The sequence below is a fragment of the Hermetia illucens genome, chromosome 3, assembly GCF_905115235.1.
Source record: "Hermetia illucens chromosome 3, iHerIll2.2.curated.20191125, whole genome shotgun sequence".
Lineage (NCBI taxonomy): Eukaryota > Metazoa > Arthropoda > Insecta > Diptera > Stratiomyidae > Hermetia > Hermetia illucens.
The window spans coordinates 90,645,637-90,658,836 of NC_051851.1; positions in this window are offsets into that span (position 1 = coordinate 90,645,637).

The following is a 13,200-nucleotide window of genomic DNA, read 5'->3' on the forward strand; positions in this document are numbered from 1 at the left end:
TTTTGTCTCGTGCTTTATCTTTTTCCATTCTGCGATACATTCCTACTGTGTCAGCCGTTGCAACGCACGAGACTTTCCAATTGTAGTTTACCGCAGAGACGTCCTTCTTTCATGAGAATATCTATGCAAAGCGTCGCTACATACGACATTCCTAGCTTTCTACAATCTAATTTATATTCCAGCACAACTGCCCAAAGTGGAGCTGCATAGACTAAAATGGAACTAACTTTCCTTGGAATATGCTAAGGTTAGAAAATGGAGTCAACGAAATAAACCCAATCTGCATGCTTGCAGCTGCATGTGCAGTTCAAAGGGGCGCGAGGAAAAATGAATGTGGCTTTCATAAAAAGTATTAGCGAACACTTTAAAGGACTATGTAAGGAAGCTGGCTGGGAATGCTAGGTTGAAGTTTAAAAAATAACTATATCGAAAATCAAATGCGAACGCTCTCCACTGATTATTCACTTTAACTTTCTGCACGAAAATTGAAATGAAAAATTGAAGTAAAATCGAATACTCATTCCCAAGCCACACAAACTATTGGAGGGACCTTCGCCCCACATGTCGACATGAATTATAAATAATACTGGCATTATTCGAACCGATAATCTATAACAGACTACTTCCGATAGCGGAAACGGAAACTGGTCTTCCTGAGGAGAGACGAGTACTGCTACTGATACTGTTAACCTACCTGAAATATCTGTCTCACTCGAAAGGGATGCTATGCTATGATAACACTCGATATGAAAAATGCCTTCAATTCCGCGAGATGGACGAAAATGATGAAGTACCTGGTCCGTATTATTGTCTGTGTTACGATTCTGATAAAGGGCCGAAATCGTATTGAATAGCATGCGGTATTCCACATGGGTCCTAGGCCCATTCTTGTGGATAATCATGTATACCGAAATACTGACGCTAGTTCTCTCCACTTGCGAACGAGTGGGCCTTGTTTTGAAAGTTGCCTCGAGGAGGTCGAAACTTACAGGATTGAGGTAGTTTATGGCATTAGGTCCTGGTTAAAAAATGCTTGCCTATCGCTCCGAGGACATGAAGGCGCAGGTAGTATATATCACTAAGCGGAGAAAGTTCACGTCTATGAAGACTAAAGTTGAAACCCAAACTGTATAAAGTACTTACTTACATAATAGATGACCAAAAACTAAATTTCACATTACGGTAGACTATGCAACAACCAAGTACTGGTCGCAAGAATGCTACCAAATGTAGGTGGCCCAAGGTTGAGCCGTCGACACCATCGACTATCAGTGGGTAGTAGGAAAGCTAGAACGAGAAGAAAATGCCCGCTGGACCCATAGAATTATACGGGATATTCTACGGTGGATCAAACAACCTCACCACAAAGTAGGGTCCAAGCTTTTAACCGGACACGGAGTTACATATCCCCACCGATTTGGGTGGAGGAGACAAAGTTTATGCATGAATTTGAGCGGAAGGGAAAGCGTTTTTCAGACCATATTTCAAAGAATTATAAATTTTAAATTAAATGTTTTAAACGTTTATGAAGTTCCCAGCAAATAATTTTATTCAGAAATTTAGAAAATCCTGAAATTCAATGCAGCAAAAGGCTATTTTTCCACGGTTTCAGGTCAATTATATGTAAGGGTAATTTCGAATCCAGTAGATGTTCCTTCTTTTTGTGATTATTTAGCAATCGGAGGAAATTTAAAACATAAGAATATCGAAAATATATGGATAGGTAATATATTAGTAATTAAGTTCTTTTATCTTTCTTGATCTTCTTCATTTGGGAATTGATCGTAAAAGCTTTTAAAGAGGAATTTGTCCTCTAATGAAGTTTATTTTAATTCTTTAACTTCAAATTACTATTTTGATTTCCTTCTTTTCTTTTTAGACGATCATTTTTATGTTCACAATCTCGGCAGTTGCCGGAGTTTACCTAATGCTAGCGCCAAGTGTCAAGCATATCGGACCGGACAATTCTACTTACCTACAAAGTAAAGTGACTCTGGCCAGTGATAGGTTAGTGACAAGATCTACGAGAACTCACCGCCATATCGACCACGTATGGGGAATGATGTGTTTCTGCATGGTTTGAACCAGATTGTGTGAAAGTCCTAGGGCACTTAGGGAAACCGTGGGAGCTTTAGGTACAGTACTTATAGCAGAAAATATTATAGGAATTACAACCACTTTCTAGAGACTTCAAATTTCCCGAGCCGGTAACTCAAAGTTCACCTTCTTCGCCATGTATTTCCGCTAAATGTTGCAATTATCGGGGATAATAACGATAATAATATACGCGAAGTCACCAATGCGGCTCGTGATGACCTTTGCGCTCATCATGGCTAAATATGTCTACTATTCGGCACAGACTTCTAAGGTGTAGTACCAGTACCAGCATACGACTTGATATCATCTAAGTACATCAAATGTGTCAGCTCGCACTTAGCGTGTAGCTCATACTTTCTTACGAAAGCATGCCCTCTATCCTCCCAGCTATGAACAAGAGTTCAGTGCAATGCAAAACCAAAGGGAAGTTCACGAATCTCCTGAGAAGAATTCCCTCTAGTTGCTTATTCTAGAAGCCCTTTTGTTCCTCAGACGAAGTGTTATTGGTCTCGAGGTGCGCATTCCACTAATAATGGACCTTTCGAATTTGTAGAAGGTTGGTAAGTAAGTCATCGCTGTTGTGTACGAGGAATTCTGTACCGTGTTCTTTTCAAAGAAAAGGTAGGTAACTCCCGCAGTGCAGAAGGGCGGAAATTCCTCAGACGCTTAATGACGTGGTTTCTGCAGCCGATTCGACCATGTATACTGGTATGCTTTTTATTTTGGGAATTCTACATTCGATCCAGTCTAGGGCTTCTCCAGTTCTTCGAGCCATTTATGGCTTGTCAAACCTACTCTTCGGCAGAAAGTTTTTGCTTTAGTGTGTCAAGAATTTCAACTACGGTTGTCTCACTGGTGATGTCATAGTTCTGGTGAACCCTATGCACTGAATTCGTCTAACAATGGCCGATACATGCTCTTTGGAATTCGTCCCAAACCTCAGCCGAACGGTGACTTCAGCCGAACAGTGAAGAAGGGTGCTTCGGAGAGTACTGAAACTGTTGCCCGCAGTGCGGCGTGGTGTTGTTGATGCCGCCGCCTCTGTCTCCATTGACTCTTGATCACCAGTTTCCGTGGTGACCTTACGTCGTACACGCTCTTAGATGACTGCTGGGGTTGTGTCGCAGCGTGACGAATCTCTGATGTAACCAGGGGCGGTAAGATGTTGCACTTGCCCTGCCGTTATTATCTCGCGGTAGGGGCGAATGATATTAACCCATCTCCACTTATTTGAGTATTTTTCTAAGCTTTTGTGTGTGGCTCGTTAAGCGAAGTTTACCTTTTGCTCTTAATTTGTTACAAACATTACAAAATTTTTACCGAAAGCATTTCCAGTTAGCCATGCGTAGACTGCAGCACCCAGAATAGAAAAAAATGAATGGAAAAGTCAACCATTAAACAAGAAAATGGCCATAAGGATCATCATCCAACTATGTATCTTTTAACTAAGGAAGTTGGAAAAAGTAATTTTCTAGTTAACTTTAAGCATTGTCAGATAAATTTAAAGGTAGGCAGTACTCCGCATAAATTTTCCAGTTACATACATTTACATCTTATTAATCAAATCATTGTCTGCATTTCAAAATGTTACATACAAGCTCCGATCAAAATATGCCCGAACTACGATTAAGTAGTTCAGCTTACAAACTATAATTGTCAATCGTTGTTGACTATGGACTATGACTGTGAACTACTTGGAAATTCTCTATCAACTCAAACAGATTTCTGGCCACTGGCACATTGTTCTAATTTTGAATCTGAAGTCATCTGTGAAAGTCTCAACTCCCATCGATAAGAAGACAATAAACACGTTTTCGAAAATTTCCTATTGAACTTCGTCCATCCTTTTGTTCAAATTGGGTTGAAAATATTTGCTTTCGTATGACGCCAACTGATAAAGCGGACAAAGGAACTGCCTTCTGCTCTCATGATAGTGACAGTCGAAACATCATTAATGTTATCTTCTGTCTGAAGATTTTCTTGAATATTAGGGGCTATAATTCATTGGCACCGACCAAAGTGCAAGTTTTTTGCGTATGAGAAAATTTGTTGAGTTCCAATTCCTCGTCAAATCAATATATCCATTCAAAATTTCAATTTCATAGAAGAAAATTGCTGCATGATCAGATAATTTTTGTTATAGACTCGTCGAATCAAAAAATCTTTTCCAATAAATTCACCTATTCAATTGGTTTTGATTAGTATTTTATTAATATTTATCTAAGAAGTCAAGCATATGTTTCACAAGTGACACCATTTCACATATTGTGATAGAAAGGTATGGTAGCTGATCCATAGCCGAATCTCGAGAGTCAATCTACCTATGTTAACTTCATCACTGTTTTCCATAAATGGGAAAACGGCCGCCTGGTTCTTAAAATCGTACCATTTTTGAGAAGATGATCATCGTAAAAGGTTACCTCCAAATGGAAAAATATCCGTGGCAATACCATTTGTTTTCTTGTTAAGTAAACACTTTCATGAAAGCCGTCTTGGCAAATGCCATAAAATGGGTTATTCTGCAGAGCAATCATACTATAAAATATAGAATATAGATAGAGTTGTAGAAATTGATCAATCAATCCTTTGAATTGGAAGGTTTGGTGTCAATCACAAACCCTTATTAAAAGTTGTTTGACACCCTCTATCTGCATGCCGCTGTTTCTCCATCTGCTCGCTTGCAATTCACTTGAAAATGGAATTATTAGCTTTTAATTATTTTACCTGATATGGTAGATATAAATACAATTCTTTACCTATTAAAAATGTGTGCACTCCATTTCTCATTCAAATTTCCACACCATATATTTGATAGAGTACACTCAGAGGAGAAGCACTGCAAATTATAGTGGGATTTACACAAAACTTTCCAGTATCGTGGTTAATTGAAAACCTCGCGTAAACTCAAAATTATAAAATATTTCAACGGATAACTGCATGACGGCCCTTCCTAAATTCTAGGTCAAATTACGCCACTCACTGTATGCACCGCAATTCACCATTTCTACTGTGTGTGTTCATAAAGTTGTGTTAAAAGCAATAATTTAATAAAACAAAAAACATTTTGGACATGTTATGTTGGTAGGAATCTAATTTCCAATATTGTGTGGTTAATTATGACCTATATATCTTTTGTTTATGTTGAGGCTGAACTTAAGGAGGTTCAAAATAAATTTATTAAATTTAATAATGTACTATACTATCATACGTGAGAATATAAAACATCTAAGCATTATTTGAGGAAATATCGTAATGGGATATTTTCGAGCCTAGATTCTACATAGAGTGCATGCAGGAGAGGGGAGCAAACTTGTGTTTTTTTCATAATATAGCCATTTTTGGGAAATTTGAAGCCAATCTGATTATTATTAACAAGGTGAAAAAAGGAAAAACATGCAGAGAAAACTTTCCCATGAGATGAACCGTTATACCCGAAGCGTTCAGTTTCCGGTATTCCGAGCTATCACCTGTTAACGATAGTCAGCTTCCAACCCGATGTAACCTTTCTCTCTGTACTTTTTCTATCGATCAGTCGATTAGCATGACCTCGCTACATTTCTGTGCAAGAGAAATTTAAGTATCACTTGAAAGCAATCTACTCTCTAAGAGGACGGAGACAACCGTAGTTGAAATCACTCATCCAATATTTTCCTTTTTAAGATTGAGGAGCTTATGCGCTGCATCTGCTAGTACGCCACCATACGCCTTTCTGATGCTTGCAGTGGATGCCACCTGTAAACTCCGCATCTTAAACATACATAGTTTGGTGTCATCTGTGTTTGCCCCATTGCCTTCGATGGAATAGTTTAAGCGCTTTCCTTCCAGTCTTTCTTTTCCTCCCGTGATTTATTGTATAGCACTCTAACATTGTAGAATGCTTGGTGCACATTGTGCTAGTCTTTAAAAAATTGAGACAACTCACAAATTTTAGTTCCAAGCAAAACGATGAAGACCCTTCTAGATCAGACTTTTATTCATTAGTAGTGCTCCTTGTTACTTCCCCAAATTTCGCAATTTAAACGAAAAGATTCCATACCCACAGAACTTTCTCTGAATGGATGCAGCTCTCGATCATGCGACAACCTATGGTTACCTGCAGCTACCGATTATCACGCCCACGGTTCTTCAGTGGAGGTGTCCTTTTGCGCTTCTGTTATGAGTGTTTTAGGGAGCAACGTACTGGTGTTAAACATTTTCTTTCCGAGCTACTTCGAACGTTAGAGGCCACCAAGGCCATACTATCTGCTTACGAGGTGCAGGAGTTGTGAGCTATCGGCTGAGAGCCAAAAGAACCCAAAAATATAAACACTAGTAGTGAAACCGGAAGTTGGACGCTCCAGTTGTGAAAGGTTGTTTGCATTTCTTTTATAAAGACATTTGAGTGTGCATTTGTCCCATTAGTACGTAGCACGTAATACATGCATATATTATGTGAGAATATTCACCCTCGGGTGATATTGACATTCAAGTTTCGAATTTGCAACGAGGCGACCACTTTGTTAGTAATGCTTGGTAGGATCATGCCTTATGTCATAGCCTACACTCCTACAAACTTTTGTGGTGCTAGAATGAAATTAAGGGGGTTTTGTAGCCAAGTACTAAACATTAAAGTATTATACTATTATTAACTTTATTTGCACAGATATCGGTATGGAAGGTATTTTGGAACCTAGACACTATACAGTGACAGACTCTTAATTTTTTCCGGTTGTATAGTCTCTGAAAATAGGTCCGTTGAAGAAATTACCACTTCCGACCGACCGCACTTTCCACCTTTCCAACAAATACCAAAAACTAAGAACGGCTTCAGAAAATAGTAACCGAGACCTTTCATTTGACATCCCACATGACTATATTTGGTGAGAAAAAAACTTACACTCCCCTTTTTGCATTCATTAATGTGCAGCCCGAGAGCTCCTACCGTCTACTCGATCTGGATGAAGGTAGACTGAACATCTCGGGTTGTTTTTCCCATAGTATCAATATCATTAGCGTAGACCATTAGCTGAGTGGACTTGAAAAGGATGGTGCCTCTGGCATTTATATCTGCATCGTGAATCAATTTCTCCAGGGCCAGGCGAAAGAGGACGCATGATAGGGCCAATTCACTCATGGCCGTGTACAGTTTTACCCTGGCTATGCTATCATAGGCGGCCTTAAAGTCGATGAAAACATGGTGCAACTGATGCCCATATTCCAACAGTTTTCCCATCGCTTGCCGCAAAGAGAAAATCTGACCTGTTGCTGATTTGCCTGGAGTGAAGCCTCTTTGGTATGGGCCAATGATGTTCTGGTCGTATGGGGCTATTCGTCCTGGCATGAGAACGGAAAATATCTTATAAATGGTATTCAGCAAAATGTTACCTCCATAATTGTGGTGCCCATGCTGTCGGAAATCAGATTTTCCTTCCCGGCAGGATGAGCATCATCATGTATAAGGTTTCATCCTGCTGACATGTTGGTAAAACTTACGCCCCTGGTGCTGTGGTTCCTTGTACTTTTCGAGTTCACAGATCTTTCGGTTCTTCGAGGCTTCATTTTTCGTCTGTGAAGTCGCTTCTCGCCTCGACGAAATTCGTGATAATTCTTTGCGCGTGCCCGCGTTCTTTGAGAATGCTTCATTACTCGATATGCAGTATGCGTTCCGTCGCTAGCTTACATTCATCGTCGAACCAGCCATGCCGACATTTCTTGCAGTTGGGGCCAAGTATGTTTGTGGCCGTATTAATGATAACGCTCTTCAGGTGTTTGTGAAGATCATTTGTTGATGCACTATGCCAACGAGATGGTGATCCGAGTATATATTACCCCCCCGCCCCATATGTTCTGACATTCGTCAAGACAGAGAGGTGGGGCGTTCAATCAACACGTGGTCAATTTGGTTGAAAGTGGTACCGTCTGGAGAGTCCCATGTTTGTTTGTGGACCGCTTTCCGCGCAAACCTGGCACTTCCGCCAACCATTTCACGTAATACTACTAACTGTATAAACCCCAGTCCGTTATCATTGGTATCCCTATGTAAGCTATGGGAGTCGACTTGTCGCCTGAATACGGGCTGCATCCCTACTTGGCTGTTAAAATTCCCAAGTAAGATTTTGATATCATACTTAGGACAGGCTTCAAGATTCCGCTCAATTGCATCGCGGAAAGTATCCTTCTCCGACTCTGCAGTCTCCTCTGTAGGGGCGGGAACGTTAAAGATGCTTATATCTCTAAGTTTACCTTGCAAACGGAGATTACATAGCCTTTCGCTTATGCCTTCAAAGCCGATAAAGATAGATTTCATTTTCTGACTGGATGGTCACTATAATGTATGGCGTAGTGACTCTTCTCCAGGAAGCCAGTCCGTGTCTATCGCATCTCTTGCAATGCATTTACATCATCCTTATATTTGCACTGGGTATCAGCTAGCTGTTCAGCAGCATTCGGTCTGTACAGGGAGCGCACGTTTCATGAGCAAAAGCGCAAATCGTTATTCTGTTTTCGTTGCCGGGTTCGTCGTTGTAGACTCCATCCTGTCCGAGGCTCCTTCCATGGCGTCTTAACGTCGGTATTCCATGTAGGGTTGTCAGCCCTCCCCAACCCCCAACCTGGAGAACCAGTTGGTACCATTTATCCCAGTTTTCGGTGCGGGGGACTCATTAAGAAAGAACTCCCAGCGATCGCCACGTGGAGGTGGAAATAGGGTCCTTTAGTAGGGTGGTTGGTGTTGGTTCAGGAGGCATCTCCCAGGTTTAATGATACATCGTGGGTACCAATCCACGTTTCGCCCTGGGACCTATACTACCCTTTGGCCACCAGCATATTACTGGACTTTAGAAATTTGCCAGAAACTTCTCTTAGGCATACCTTGGGACCACAAAATTTGGCAACACCAAAAAGCATATACAATGACGGAAATATCAACAATATTCACAAAGCTATTTAGATTTATAGATCTACATCCATCTAGAAAAGTTATAAAATCGTCCTAATCGAATCACACGAACAGCAGTTCAGTGGATAGTTAGCTCTTATACGTTCACACTTAGTCAACATTCCAATAGCTTAGTTACGTTTATGGTCAGCTACTAGTAGCTGATTCCTGGGGCGCTGCAATTACCTAATAGTCTAAGAGCTGGCTACATGAAAATCTACATAACTCGTTGCACGTAACATTTTACTTGGAAATGGTTGGATTATTGCCGGTGAAGCAACAGCCAGACAGTCAGAAGGCCTACTGAAAGACGCCAGCGTGAGCGGGTTGTCAAACCTGTCAACTGGCTTCTTGGGCGGCTGTCTTTTTGCATAAATATCCAGCAAAGGCTCACTTACAGAACAAATATTGTCAGGAGGCTAGGTGGGAGATGAAGGGCTTTCAAAAGGTTTAAAGTTGCATTTATTTCAAGCAGCTAATTTGGTTGGAATTTCAATGAATATATTTCTTTCTCATTGTCATAAACTTGTTAGTTCGGTTTTTAATAGAAATGCTTATTCCTGATCAAACAGTAAGTAGATAGCAATTTATATTCTTTTCTTTTATTTTTTTTATGTATTAAGTAAACGTTTATTTGCAGCCTCCGTATTTATTTTTGTGCTCCAAAAAGCCTGCAGTTTTAACTTCATCATAAAAATTTAAGATTTTTTCATTGCAACTTGGCTGTCAGCTAATTTATCTATTTATTTACTCTTAATTTAAACTGCTTCAGGCTTTCCTTCAAACTCATTTCTTCTCACTGGTGAAAGTTGAATTTGCCAGTTTTAATTCTTCATAAATCCAACATGAGACCCTAATCGAAAGTAAAAGTTTTCCAAAATCAATAGAAGCTTTTATGACTTATCAAGATGAATTCAATCTGACTGCGATTTTAGTGTTTTCTGGTTATGTCCATAGGACAAACAAAATTCTGTAAGTTTTTTTTAATGTTTTTCTTTTGGCTCTTTAAACCAGTGGTACTTTTTATAAGTTTATTTTATTACTAATTTTTATCTACAAATGCTGTGAATACACATACACAGGGACTTTATTCTGAAAAGTGTAAACTATTTTTAACTAGGTGTCCTTAGAGTGTATCACCCCAGTTATATTCCATAAGTGCAAAATGGTTAGGTCCGACTGGGAGAGCTGTAGCTCAAAGCATTCAAACTTCATATATTAGGTGAATGTGTGTTCCTTAAGAAGACATGACACCGAAATTTTCTTTATTTCTTTCTTTGGAAAATTTGCAAGTTGAAAGAAAAAAGTGTAGATGCATTGATAAAACTTCGCATATTTATCACTGTTAATATAATACAAATAAAACGTTTCTAGATTTACCATTCTTATTTTGTACTTGTCGTATGAACCTGTTCTGGCTAAATTTTTAAAATATGCTAATATACTATTATTAATTTTCTTTATGCGGATTTCGGAACGGTATGTATTTTGAGGCCTAGATTTCCTTTGGATACACTACTGCAATTATTTTCAGATTTCCGGTTGGATATGTTCTGAGAACGAGACCTTTTACACTTTTTGAGGGTCATATTTTGAGATGAAACGGCGCCATTTGCTATATATAAATTTCCTAATAATCGGTTTAGCCGTTTCCGCATAAATCAGATGTGACAAACAGACAGACATCGAATCGATTCTTATGAAGGTTTTGTTTCGCAAAAAACCTTGAAAACTGTTCATTCTTATCAAATTCCGTAAGGATTGAACCTATATGGAACATTTTTTATGAAAATATAACAAAAAGGCGGCATTTAGAAAAACACACACATTTTTCAGCCCGCTTTTTAAATTTTTAAACGGTATTTTCCTTTCTCCTGTTCGTAATCCTTTGTCCCTTCGTGCTGTTCCTGCTTCCTTAGAAGCCTCAATGCTACGTTTATTCGCCTCGCCAACGCATCTCGATTATTTGCCTGGGGCAATTTGAATACCTAAAAGTTGGATTACTTTCAATATACAGGTGAAATCTTCGTTAAAAACACACGGCGCCAATCCCCAAGCAACACATTTTGAATGGGAAACCGTCGCCATGAAAATTTCATTTCATGTTTTGGATATTTTTCAATAATAAAATATCTTGTATCTGGTTATCTAATGGAGGAGGATGTTTAAAATTCTTCAGTGCGCCAACCGCTTTAACTTTACGCCAATTGTATCACCACTTTCCATCGACTGGACAGTATGAGTGTTGTGGGTTTTCATCAGTGCTAATTTGTACTTGTAAATTCTCGGAAATCTTCTTTTTTTTTAAGCAAAACTCGCTTCTGAACAAGTCTATTATCTTTATAAGGCATTTTTAACGGCATTATAGCTCCAAATTTTGAGGGCACATTGGTATACCGGCCAAATGAACCACATGTCTTAGACGAAATATTGTAACGGTCATACCGATTTCCCGCTACTTCTATGGAGCATAGGTGTTTACAAAAGTATTATATAAATATATATATGTACATATATATTGCATAAAAACATTTATAGAGCAGATGTTCTGAAGTGCAGGCAGGTGAAAGAGAAAAAGAGAGAAAATCATGAAAAATACGAGTTTTACGCGTTATGATATATTCTTCGCTAGAAATTTTTTAAACCGAATTCAACAATTATATAAAGATAAACTTATTCTTGAAGGAATTTCTATAAAAATCGATCCAGGAAAAAAAGTGATTTGGGTGTATCACATCCCTTTAAAGCGCACATTTTTGTTTGCCATTTTCGTGGGCTTTTACAAATCTGAGGACATCTCCTACAGGTAGAAACTGTTCATATTCCTCAAGAATCTGAATGCAAAATGCAGGTGAAACCCACAATCCGAGTTTCTCCTTATAGTAGTTTAGGGAGCAATGTTATGGGCCATGTTGACGTAGTACTCCTTTTGAATTCAAAAAGTCGATTAGACCTAGGGTTTTGTTCATGTCAATCGGCCAGTAAGTAGGAAAACTTGCTAATATGTGGTCAGCTTTGAGACCCCAGTTTTTAGGGATATCGAATTGGTGCACTTCGGCGCAAAACCGGGATGTCTGGAGTTCCTTATTAAGCAGGCCTAGGCCGGATACCGGTTGTTGCGCCGTTGATGATGATGAGCCTTGAACCCCAGCCGGTATGTTTGGTATTAAAATTTCTAACAACGATGCATTTGTTTTCAGAAAATTTAAGGAACTGAGTGAACTGCTTCTTAGTTATTTTATGTTCTGGGGGCTACAAAACGTTACTATGGTAATTTCCCCCGATCCCATCTGCAGGCATAGCGAGGTTCCTCAAATTAAGTCCTTATTGATTACTTACAGTGGATAATGTTTTAACTAATGTTGAATTATAGCTCTGCTGAGGAGAAATCCTCAGGGTATTTAATATCATAAGAGATGTAGCCGGAACATTAAATTTATTATTTTTTTCAGTGAAGCAAGTTTCCGATATTAGAAATAAATGAGTGTCATACATTTTCAAGAAAAGAACTTCAGCTTTGGGTTGGCGTAAACCGTTTCCACTCGAATGAGCAATTTTGATTTTATTTACCACAATCTGCATTATCGCAGCATCGATTTTAACGTTTTGTGAAAATAAAACCTTATTAAAATCGATTCACTATTTGTTTGTCCGTTTAGGACACATATTTTTGTTAGATATGGTTACACTTATTGACACGAAGTTTGGTGGAACAATTGGACCTGCGAACCCACACACTTGCAATGAATGGTGCTTCTAAACGACATCTCGACCTCAACATAGATTACGATTTCGGGAGGCAGTTGGAATTCCCCCGTTTAGTTCACTCTAGAATAATGAAACTTTGTAATAATGAAGGCTATAATATGAAGCATGATACTGATAAGTTTGGTGGAAATTCCAGCATTATTAACAAAATGTCAATATCACATTAAAATGAATAGTCCGACAGGGTAACGTAACTTGATACCAATGGAACCATCGAGCAATCAAATATTAAATAAAAATATATCCACAAACCCTTTCGTACCTGAAGCGCCGGGCTTCGACTTGTTTAGTACTTGCAGATAGTCACAAATCTTTCGATTATCCGGTCAGGGACATTTAAGTTCGGCTCTGAATTCACTATGAGTAATTGAAGAGATGAAGATCCACCTCCTGAACCACCTCCTGATGAAAGTATGGGT